Source organism: Delphinus delphis, chromosome 5 (assembly GCF_949987515.2).
Source record: "Delphinus delphis chromosome 5, mDelDel1.2, whole genome shotgun sequence".
NCBI classification, from domain to species: domain Eukaryota; kingdom Metazoa; phylum Chordata; class Mammalia; order Artiodactyla; family Delphinidae; genus Delphinus; species Delphinus delphis.
In genome coordinates this window covers 120,245,880-120,256,525 of record NC_082687.1, presented here as the reverse complement: position 1 = coordinate 120,256,525, position 10,646 = coordinate 120,245,880, and positions in this window count along the sequence as shown.

Below are 10,646 nucleotides of genomic sequence, written 5' to 3'. Positions count from 1 at the left end.
ACAAATGAAAATGAAAACATGATGATCCAAAACCTATGTGATGCAGCAAAAGCACTTCTAAGAGGGAAGTTTAGAGCAATACAATCCTACCTTAAGAAACAGGAAACATCTCAAATAAACAACCTAAACTTACACCTAAAGCAATTAGTGAAACAAGAACAAAAGAACCCCGATGTTAGCAGAAGGAAAGAAATCATAAAGATCAGATCAGAAATAAATGAAAAAGAAATGAAGGAAACAATAGCAAAGATCAATAAAACTAAAAGCTGGTTCTTTGAGAAGGTAAACAAAATTGATAAACCATTAGCCAGACTCATCAAGAAAAAAAGGGAGAAGACTCAAATCAATAGAATTAGAGATGAAAAAGGAGAAGTAACAACTGACACTGCGGAAATACAAAGTATCACGAGAGATTACCACAAGCAACTCTATGCCAATAAAATGGACAACCTGGAAGAAATGCACAAATTCTTAGAAAAGCACAACCTTCCAAGATTGAACCAGGAGGAACAGAATAGATAAACAGACCAATCACAAGCACTGAAATTGAGACTGTGATTAAAAATCTTCCAACAAACAAAAGCCCAGGACCAGATGGCTTCACAGGCAAATTCTACCTAACATTAGAGAAGAGCTAACACCTATCCTTCTCAAACTCTTCCAAAATATAGCAGAGGGAGGAACACTCCCAAACTCATTCTACAAGGCCACCATCACCCTGATACCAAAACCAGACAAAGATGTCACAAAGAAAGAAAACTACAGGCCACTATCACTGATGAACACTGATGCAAAAATCCTCAACAAAATACTAGCAAACAGAATCCAACAGCCCATTAAAAGGATCATATACCATGATCAAGTGGGGTTTATCCCGGGAATACAAGGATTCTTCAGTATATGCAAATCAATCAATGTGATACACCATATTAACAAACTGAAGGATAAAAAACATATGATCATCTCAATAGATGCAGAAAAAGCTTTCAACAAAATTAAACATCGATTTATGATAAAAACCCTCCAGAGAGTAGGCATAGAGGGAACTTACCTCTACATAATAAAGGCTGTATATGACAAACCCACAGCCAAAATCATTCTGAATGGTGAAACACTGAAACCATGTCCTCTAAGATCAGGAACAAGGCAAGGTTGCCCACTCTCACTACTATTATTCAACATAGTTTTGGAAGTTTTAGCCACAGCAATCAGAGAAGAAAAAGAAATAAAAGAATCCAAATCGGAAAAGAAGAAGTAAAACTGTCACTGTTTGCAGATGACATGATACTATACCTAGAGAATCCTAAAAACGCTACCAGAAAACTACTAGAGCTAATCAATGAGTCTGGTAAAGTAGCAGTATACAAAATAAATGCACAGAAATCTCTTGCATTCCTATACATTAATGATGAAAAATCTGAAAGTGAAATTAAGGAAACATTCCCACTTACCACTGCAAGAAAAAGAATAAAATACCTAGGAATAAAGCTACCTAAGGAGACAAAAGACCTGTATGCAGAAAACTATAAGACACTGATAAAACAAATTAAAGATGATACAAACAGATGGAGAGATATACCATGTTCTTGGATTGAAAGAATCAACATTGTGAAAATAACTATACTACCCAAAGCAATCTACAGATTTAATGCAATCCCTATCAAACTACCAATGGAATTTTTCACAGAACTAGAACAAAAAAATTTCCCAATTTGTACGGAAACACAAAAGACCCCAAATAGCCAAAGCAATCTTGAGAAAGAAAAATGGAGCTGGAGGAATCAGGCTCCCAGACTTCAGACTATATTACAAAGCTACAGTAATCAAGACAGTATGGTACTGGCACAAAAACAGAAATATAGATCAATGTAACAGGATAGAAAGCCCAAAGATAAACCCATGCACATATGGTCACCTTATTTTTGATAAAGGAAACAAGAATATACAGTGGAGAAAAGATAGCCTCTTCAATAAGTGGTGCTGGGAAAACTGGACAGCTACATGTAAAAGAATGAAATAAGAACACTCCCTAACAGCACACACAAAAATAAACTCAAAATGGATTACAGACCTAAATGTAAGGCCAGACACCATAAAACTCTTAGAGGAAAACACAGGCAGAACACTCTAGGACATAAATCACAGCAAGATCCTTTTTGACCCACCTCCTAGAGAAATGGAAATAAAAACAAAAATAAACAAATGGGTCCTAATGAAACTTAAAAGCTTTTGCACAGCAAAGGAAACCATAAATAAGACCAAAAGACAACCCTCAGAATGGGAGAAAATATTTGCAAATGAAGTAACCGACAAAGGTCTGATCTCCAAAATTTACAAGCAGCTCTTGCAGCTCAATATCAAAAAAACAAACAACCCAATCCAAAAATGGGCAGAAGACCTAAACAGACATTTCTCCAAAGAAGATATACAGATTGCCAACAAACACATGAACGGATGCTCAACATCACTAATCATTAGAGAAATGCAAATCAAAACTACAATGATGTATCACCTCACACCAGTCAGAATGGTCATCATAAAAAATCGACAAGTAATAAATGCTGGAGAGGGTGTGGAGAAAATGGAACCCTCTTTCACTGTTGGTGGGAATGTAAATTGATACAGCCACTATGGAGAACAACATGGAAGTTCCTTAAAAAACTAAAAACAGAACTACCATATGACCAAGCAATCCCACTACTGGGCGTATACCCTGAGAAAACCGTAATTCAAAAAGAATCATGTATCACAATGTTCATTGCAGCTCTATTTACAATAACCAGGACATGGAAACAACCTAAGTGTCCATCGACAGATGAATGGATAAAGAATATGTGGCACATATATACAATGGAATATTACTCAGCCATAAAAGGAAATGAAATTGAGTTATCTGTAGTGAGTTGGATGGACCCAGACTGTTTCATACAGAGTGAAGTAAGTCAGAAAGAGAAAAACAAATACTGTATGTGCTAACACATATATATGGAATCTAAAAAAAAAAAAAAAAGGTTATGAGGAACCTAGGGGCAGGACAGGAATGATGCAGATATAGAGAACGGACTTGAGGACACAGGGGCGGGGAAGGGCAAGCTGGGACGAAGTGAGAGAGTGGCATGAACTAATATATACGCTATCAATGGCATGGACTAATATATACGCTATCTATGTAAAACAGCTAGCTAGTAGGAAGCAGCCACATAGCACAGGGAGATCAGCTCGATGCTTTGTAACCACACAGAGGGGTGGGATAGGGAGGGTGGGAGTGAGACACAAGAAGGAGGAGATATGGGGATATATGTATATGTATAACTGATTCACTTTGTTATAAAGCAGAAACTAACACACCATTGTAAAGCAATTATACTTCAACAAGGATGTTAAAAAAAAAATCCCCATAAAAATGGTCCAAAATAATGGAACATTAATCTATAATTTTAAAACATTCCCATAAAGGAAACTCCTAAAGAAAGGCCTAAATCGCCTTTCTGTTATAGTCTTCCAAATATTAAAATAAGAAATACTAGCAATCTTACATAAGCAATCTGAAAGAGTAGAAAAAGAAGGGACACTTCAAAAATCACTCTTATTAGGCCAGCATAACGTTGACACCAAACTAACATTATAAGAAAGAGGAAATATAGGCCAATAACTCTGATAAACATAAATGCAAAAAACAAAACTTTAGCAAATAAAAACCAATGTTACATATGAAAGGTAATATATGTGACCAAATTGGATTTAGTCCAGGAATGTAAAATGGGCTTGATGTTTTTTAAAAAATGTAATTAATTCATCATATACAGAGAAAAAACCAAATCGATATAGACTACATGAATCAATTCAATTGGTATATAAAAATCAGTTAAGAAACTTAAAAATTAACGGTGCTCAGAAAACTAAGAATAGAAAGGAATTTCCTTAATCTGAGTATCTTTGTCACAAAACCACAGACAATATGTTAATGATGAAATGTGGGACACCTTTCTCCTAAGTTCGGGACTAAGACAAGGGTGTTCATTACCATTTCTAGTCAATGGTATAGTGGAGGTCCTAACAAATGTAATAAGACAAGGAAAAGAAGTAAAAGATTAGAAAGGAAGAAGTAAAATTACTTTTCACAGATGTGATTGTACAAATAGAATGTCGAAAAGGATCTGCAACTACAAACTATTAGAATTAATGGGTGAACATAGTAAGATTAATAAAAAGATTAATATACAAAAATGTCAAATGTGTTTTTATATGTCAGAATCAAACAGAATATTTTAAAACAATACCATTTGCAATAGCACCAAAATACATCAAATAACTGGGAATAAATGTCATGAAATATATATACCTCTATCTTGAAAAGAAACATTACTGAGAGAAATTAAGATCTAGATAAACGAAAGGATCTACCATGTTTGTGAATTTAAGACTCAGTATAAGATGTTAATTCTCCCTAATTTGATCTACAGAGTTAACTCAATCTATTCAAAATTCCGGAAGATTTTAAACGTATATATGTTTGTGGTGGAGGGGTGGTATGAAACCAAAAAAGTGAAGCTTAAATTTATACGGAAATACAAAGAATGTAAACTAGCCAAGACATTCCTGAAGAAAAACAAAGCTGCAGGGCTCCTATTGCCAACTATCAAGACTTAGTAAAAAGCTCATAATAAATAAGCATGGTTGACATAAGGACAGAGCAGAGGAAAAGAAAAAGTCTGACATATATAAGGTTACATCAAATGTACAACTTAATTCAATGGGGAAAGAACAGTCTTCCCAATAAATGCTTCCAGGTTAACTAGATAGATTAAAAAAAAAAAACCCTTGAGCATTATGTCTGAATAAAGGTAAAATAAGTGTTGATAGCATGAGGAGAAACTGATACCTCTGTGCACTGCTTGCGGGAATGCAGACTGAGACAGCCATACTGGAAAGTATGGTAGTTCCTCAAAAAATTAAACACAGAATTACCATATGATCTAACAATTCCACTTCTAGGTATTTGTCCAGAAGAATTGAAAGCAGGGACTCAAACGTACTTGTACTCTCATGTTCAGAGCAGCATGAAATACAATAGCTCAAAGGTAGAAATAAGCCAAATATCTATCAACAGATGAGAGGATAAACAACAACAACAACAAAATGCAGTATACCCATACAATGGAATAATATTCAGCCTAAAAAGGTAACTCTGAATGAACTTGAAAACACTATGCTGGACAAAACAGTACAAATATTTATGATTCCACTTATATGAGGTACCTAGAATAGGCAAAATCATACAGACAGAAAATAGATGCGTGCTTACCTGGGAGTTGGGGGAAGGAGGGAATGGGGAGTTACTGTTTAATGGGTATAGAGTTTCTGTTTAGAATGATACAAAAGTTCTGGAAATAGATAATGGTGATGGCGGCAAAACACTGTGAATGTACTTAATACCACTGAATTGTACACTTAAAGTTGGTTAAAACAGCAAATTTTGTTATATATTTTACCGCAATAAAAAATGCATTAATGTTCTCTGAATTTGTAATAGCCAAAATTGGAAACAATCCAAATGGATTCACCTTAATGGGTGAAGGGATAAACAAACTATGGTAATATATAAAGTGAAATATTATTCAGCAATAAAAAAAGAACTATTGATACCCACAACAACTTGGACTGATCTCAAGGTCACTCTAATGAGTGAAAAAAGCCATTTTCCAAATATTATACTATATGATTTCATTAATATAACATTTCAAAATGACAAAATTATATACAGAGAGAGAACAGATTGCCAGATGTTGGAGGAGAAGGTTTGACTATAAAGCCTGAGGGAATTCCTTTGTGGTGGTAATTATATTAATGTATACATGTGAAAATATTTCATAAAACTGTACACATCAAAAAGGAGTACATATAAAAATGGGAGAAATCTGAGGAAGTTCTGTGGTCTAGTTAATTATATTGTGCCTATGTGCCTGGTTTTCATAATGTTCTATAATTATGTAAATGTACCACTGAAGGATGGTGGGTGATGGGTACAAAGGACCCTCTCTGTACTGTTTCTGCAACTTCTTATGAGCATATAATTATTTCGAAAAAGTTTTTTAAAATTCTGAGAGAAAATAATTCCTTTTAAGTGTTTTTAGTAAAAAAAAGAACAACACGTTAAACTTGGTGCTGTATACCTTCTTAATTCAGAAAGTCCTTGGCTTTTAAAAGTAGAAGTCATCTTAGTAAGTGCAGTTATACAGGAAGTGCAGTCATTAAAATTCTAGCAGTAAATGATCAAATAAGATAATTCATCTACAACAACATACATCTAAGGGACTCAGAGATGCCTCCAGTTTCTGAAGTAGTAAATTTAGTTGTCTCTAGATATGTCTACACATATCTGCATCTTTCATTCTTGGGAAAAAAATATAAAAACTTAGTAAGTTTTCAATAAGTAAATATTTATTAACTAATTACTTAAAGTCACTGCCCAGGAGGCTATAGGAAAAAAATGAACAAATTTACAATTTAGTAACAGTGATAAGAAGTAAAAATAAATGTGTTAAGAGAGGGATGGATATATGGGAGTTCACAAATAGGAAGGATATTTAAAACTAGGAAGTTTCAGAGCAAATTTAATGGAAAAGTTACATTGGAGCTGTCCTTAAAGTAGGAAGAATTTGGATAAAGATGGAGAAGAGAGGCTCCAATTCAAGACGGCAATGTAGGAAGTTCCTGAACTCACCTCCTCCCATGGACACACCTAACCTACAGCTATATATGGAATAATTTCCTCTGGAAACAAAACTAAAAACCAGCAAAACCAGTTTGCCCCTTCACATTGGGCAAATGAGAGGGATATCACATCAAAGTGGATAGGAAAGGCTAAGACACAATCTCACCATAAATCCCATCTACTGTGAGGTGACCCACAACCAGGAGGGAACTCAAAACCTGGAGCTTCTCACTAAGCAGCAGAGAGCTCATAATACTGCACATTGGACACTCCAACTTTTAAGGTCAGCACCTGAAACAGTCCTCCAAACACCTGGCTTTGAAGACCAATGAGGCTTGCACCCATGACACTTGGAGAGCTGTGGCAAACTGAGGGCTTGTATACAGACTCACCTGCCCCAGGGCCCAATGTAGAAGCAGTCCTTTGAAAAGTGCCCAGACTTTATGTAAAGGAGATTCATTTCCTAATTTTAAAGCACTGGTCTGAGGGGCAGGGGCCTGTTGGTATACTCTCCAGGAACAGAGGCTGGTGGGCACCATCTTCCTGCTTTCATTCTGCTTTGCTAAAGCCAGAGGGCACCATCTTCCCACTCACACTCTCCCTCTGTCCTGCTTCAGAACACCAGTATCTCCTGGAGGGGAGATTCTACACACACCTGCTGCCCTGGCTTTTTTTTTTTTTTTTAAACCTCTTTATTGGAGTATAATTGCTTTACAATGGTGTGTTAGTTTCTGCTTTATAACACAGTTAATCAGCTATACATATACATATATCCCCATATCTCCTCCCTCTTGCGTCTCCCTCCCACCCTCCCTATCCCGCCCCTCTAGGTGGTCACAAAACACAGAGTTGATCTCCCTGTGCTATGCAGCTGCTTCCCACTAGCTATCTATTTTACACTGGGTAGTGTATATTAGTCCATGCCACTTTCTCACTTTGTTCACCCTGTTTTTTTTATATCTGGTGACCCAGTTTTTGTGGCTGCCACCCAGGGGATACCCCTTGATCACCTGTCTCTAGAGACCAGGGGCCTGTATTTCTGTGTCTTACAGGACTGTAACAATCAGAGAGAGTTCTTGGAAGTCTATCACTCCCAGGGCACTGCACATGTAGCCGACTGAAACACACCCCCAGTCTTTCTGAGAAAGGTCTATTTCCTTGTCCATGAGCTTTAGTCTGAGGGTCAGGCTTCTGGTTTGACACACTTATAGGGACCTACAGAGGTGCTCTCAGAGAACGCCAGTGGATGCAATCTTCGTGCTCTCCCTCTACCTCACTTCAGCTCACTGGTATCTTATAGAAAGGAGCTTATAGCCTTCTCTGACGTTCTGGTTTTGTAACTGCTGCCCTGGACTGCCTGGTTCTGGTGGCCAGGGGGGCTTGCATTCTTGGGTACCACAGGACTGTAACACTGGAGAGACAGTTCTTGGCAGCCTCCCCCTCAGGGCACTACACAGATAGCAGACTGAAATACACACCCAGACTTTCTGTGAAAGAGGGACTTGCTAATCGTGGACCTTTGGCCTTAGGGGCAGGCTTCAAGTCTGGCACACATCTAGAGGATACGAAGGTGCTCTCAGGGAACACAGGCCAGGAAAAATCTTTGCACTCTCCCTCTGCCTTGCCACCGTTCAACGGTACCTCCCAGAAAGAAGCTTATACACTTGTCTAAAGCCCTGATTTTTGTGAATGCTACCAAGGGGATACCTCCAGATTGTCTGGCTCAGGGGGACCAGTGGGGCTTATCCTTGTGGTCCCATAGGACTATATATATTTGCATACTTTAACAGCTGCTGCCAGAGGGTCTGGCTTCCAATCAACCTAGATTCTAGATGCTGAATTCTTCCCGTTTGGGACACTAACTGGTCTTGGCACACCCTCAACTACTGGGAGCTATTAAAAATAAAATATGCTACTTGGACGATCAAGATCAAAACTCTTAACAAACATAACATATTAATATATGTAGAACAATTTAAACTACAACTCTCAAAATAATTCATTTAAAGATTTTAAATGGTAATACCAATCTTCCAGGAGTAGTATACCTTTTTAACCTCTACCATCATGTAGCAATAAAAACTATAGCTTCTAAAAGAATAATCCAGATTTAAAATATCACAAAGAAAGGGAATTCAGGCTCAGCAGACTTTTTAACAACAGAAACATGTATGTTATTTCCAGGAACAAATAATGTTTTGGTAGTCAGGATGCTCCTTTGATACTACTAAAACTATTACACTAAACAAAAATACTTTTGCCATCTATTATAACACAAGAAGTGACAGAGTAGAAAGTTGTATTTTAACTCAACTTAATTTATAGTATGGTACCAGGATCAAAAGATTTCTAAAGAGGAAATTCGCATGCTTCCTGTTTACTTAACAATATTCTTTCTCCTTTCTCACATCAAAGAAAAGTTATCTTTATCTTGGAACCATCAATTTCAGCTCATTCTCAAAGAAAATAAACTTGCATTTGAAAGTCACAGTGATCCTTCATTAACTGTTATTATGAAGCTTGACAACACTCATATCCACTCCGCAACCAACAATATTTTTAAAGTATTTGTACCTATTTCATGTACATATTATCCTTAAATTATTTTTCACAAGTTTCATCTAAGCCTTCCTTAAAATAATGCTCAGTCATGTCACCACCTCATGTGCAAAATGAAATATTATCTAAAAATACCTCCCAACTAAAAAATTGTAAGTTCCTATAACAGATATAATTAAATGGCTATTCTACCTCAATAGGCAATGACTTAACACATGATCAACACCACCACATTTTTTATTAAAAAGTTTGGAATACTGCTTTCTAACCTTTTTCATACATGGCACAGATAAGAAACTGGCATTACTGGACATGGGGGCAAATAACAGCTGCCTAAGGACACAGTTGACTGTCCAGGCTTCAGCTGTCTCCGGGCCTGGGCTCAACTCCTTTCACAAGTACACCCAAATCACAACTATTTACACAACAACCATCAGTGAAAAAGACTGGAACCTACCAGAAAAGATGTTCTACAACTTAAGATGTAAAGAAGAAACCACAACAAGATGGGTAGGAGGGGCAGATTCACGATATAGTCAGGTCACATGCCTGGGTGGGCAACCACTGTGGCAGAGGTTCTCCCACATGTGTGAGAGGTCCAAGCCCCATGTCAAACACCCCAACCCAGGAGTCCTGCACCAGGAAGATGAGTCCCCAAAGTACTTGGCTTTGAAAGGCAGTGGGACTTAATTTCAGGAGTCCCAGAGGACTGAGGGAAATAGAGATCTCACTTAAGGAGCACACACAAAATCTCACACACTCCAGGACCCAGGACAAAAGCAGTAATTTGATAGGAGCCTGGGTAAGACCTACCTGCTGCTCTTGGAGAGTCTCCTGAAGATGCAGGAGGCAAGTATGGCTCACCCTGGTGACACAGATGCTAGCAGCAGCCATGCTTGGGAGCTCCTTCTACCAAGTGACACTGGTGCTGGTGGGTGCCACTGTGGAATCATCCCTCTAGCTTATCAGCCCCAGGACCTAGCCCTGCCCTGGCCCAACAGCTGGTAGGTGCCAGTGCTGGAATGCTCTAGGCCAAGCAGCTAAGTGGGCAGGGACACACCCTACCCATCACCATATAGGCTGCCTTAAGACCCACTGAGTCAACAGTTGCCTCTGGTCACAGCCCTGCACAGCAGAGGGCCCAGGAACCAGCTCCATCTACCAGTGGGCAAGCACCAGCCCCAGAATCCCCTGGGCCCTGGCCATGCCCCCAGGAAGTCAGCTCTAGCCTCTGGATTAGTCTCACCTACCACGGGGTAAACACCAGATGCAAGAAAACCACAATCCTACAGCCTGTGGACCCAGCCTGCCATCAGCAGGCCAGATCCTGTCATGGGACCAGCTGGGCAACAGCCTTACCCATTAGTAGGCC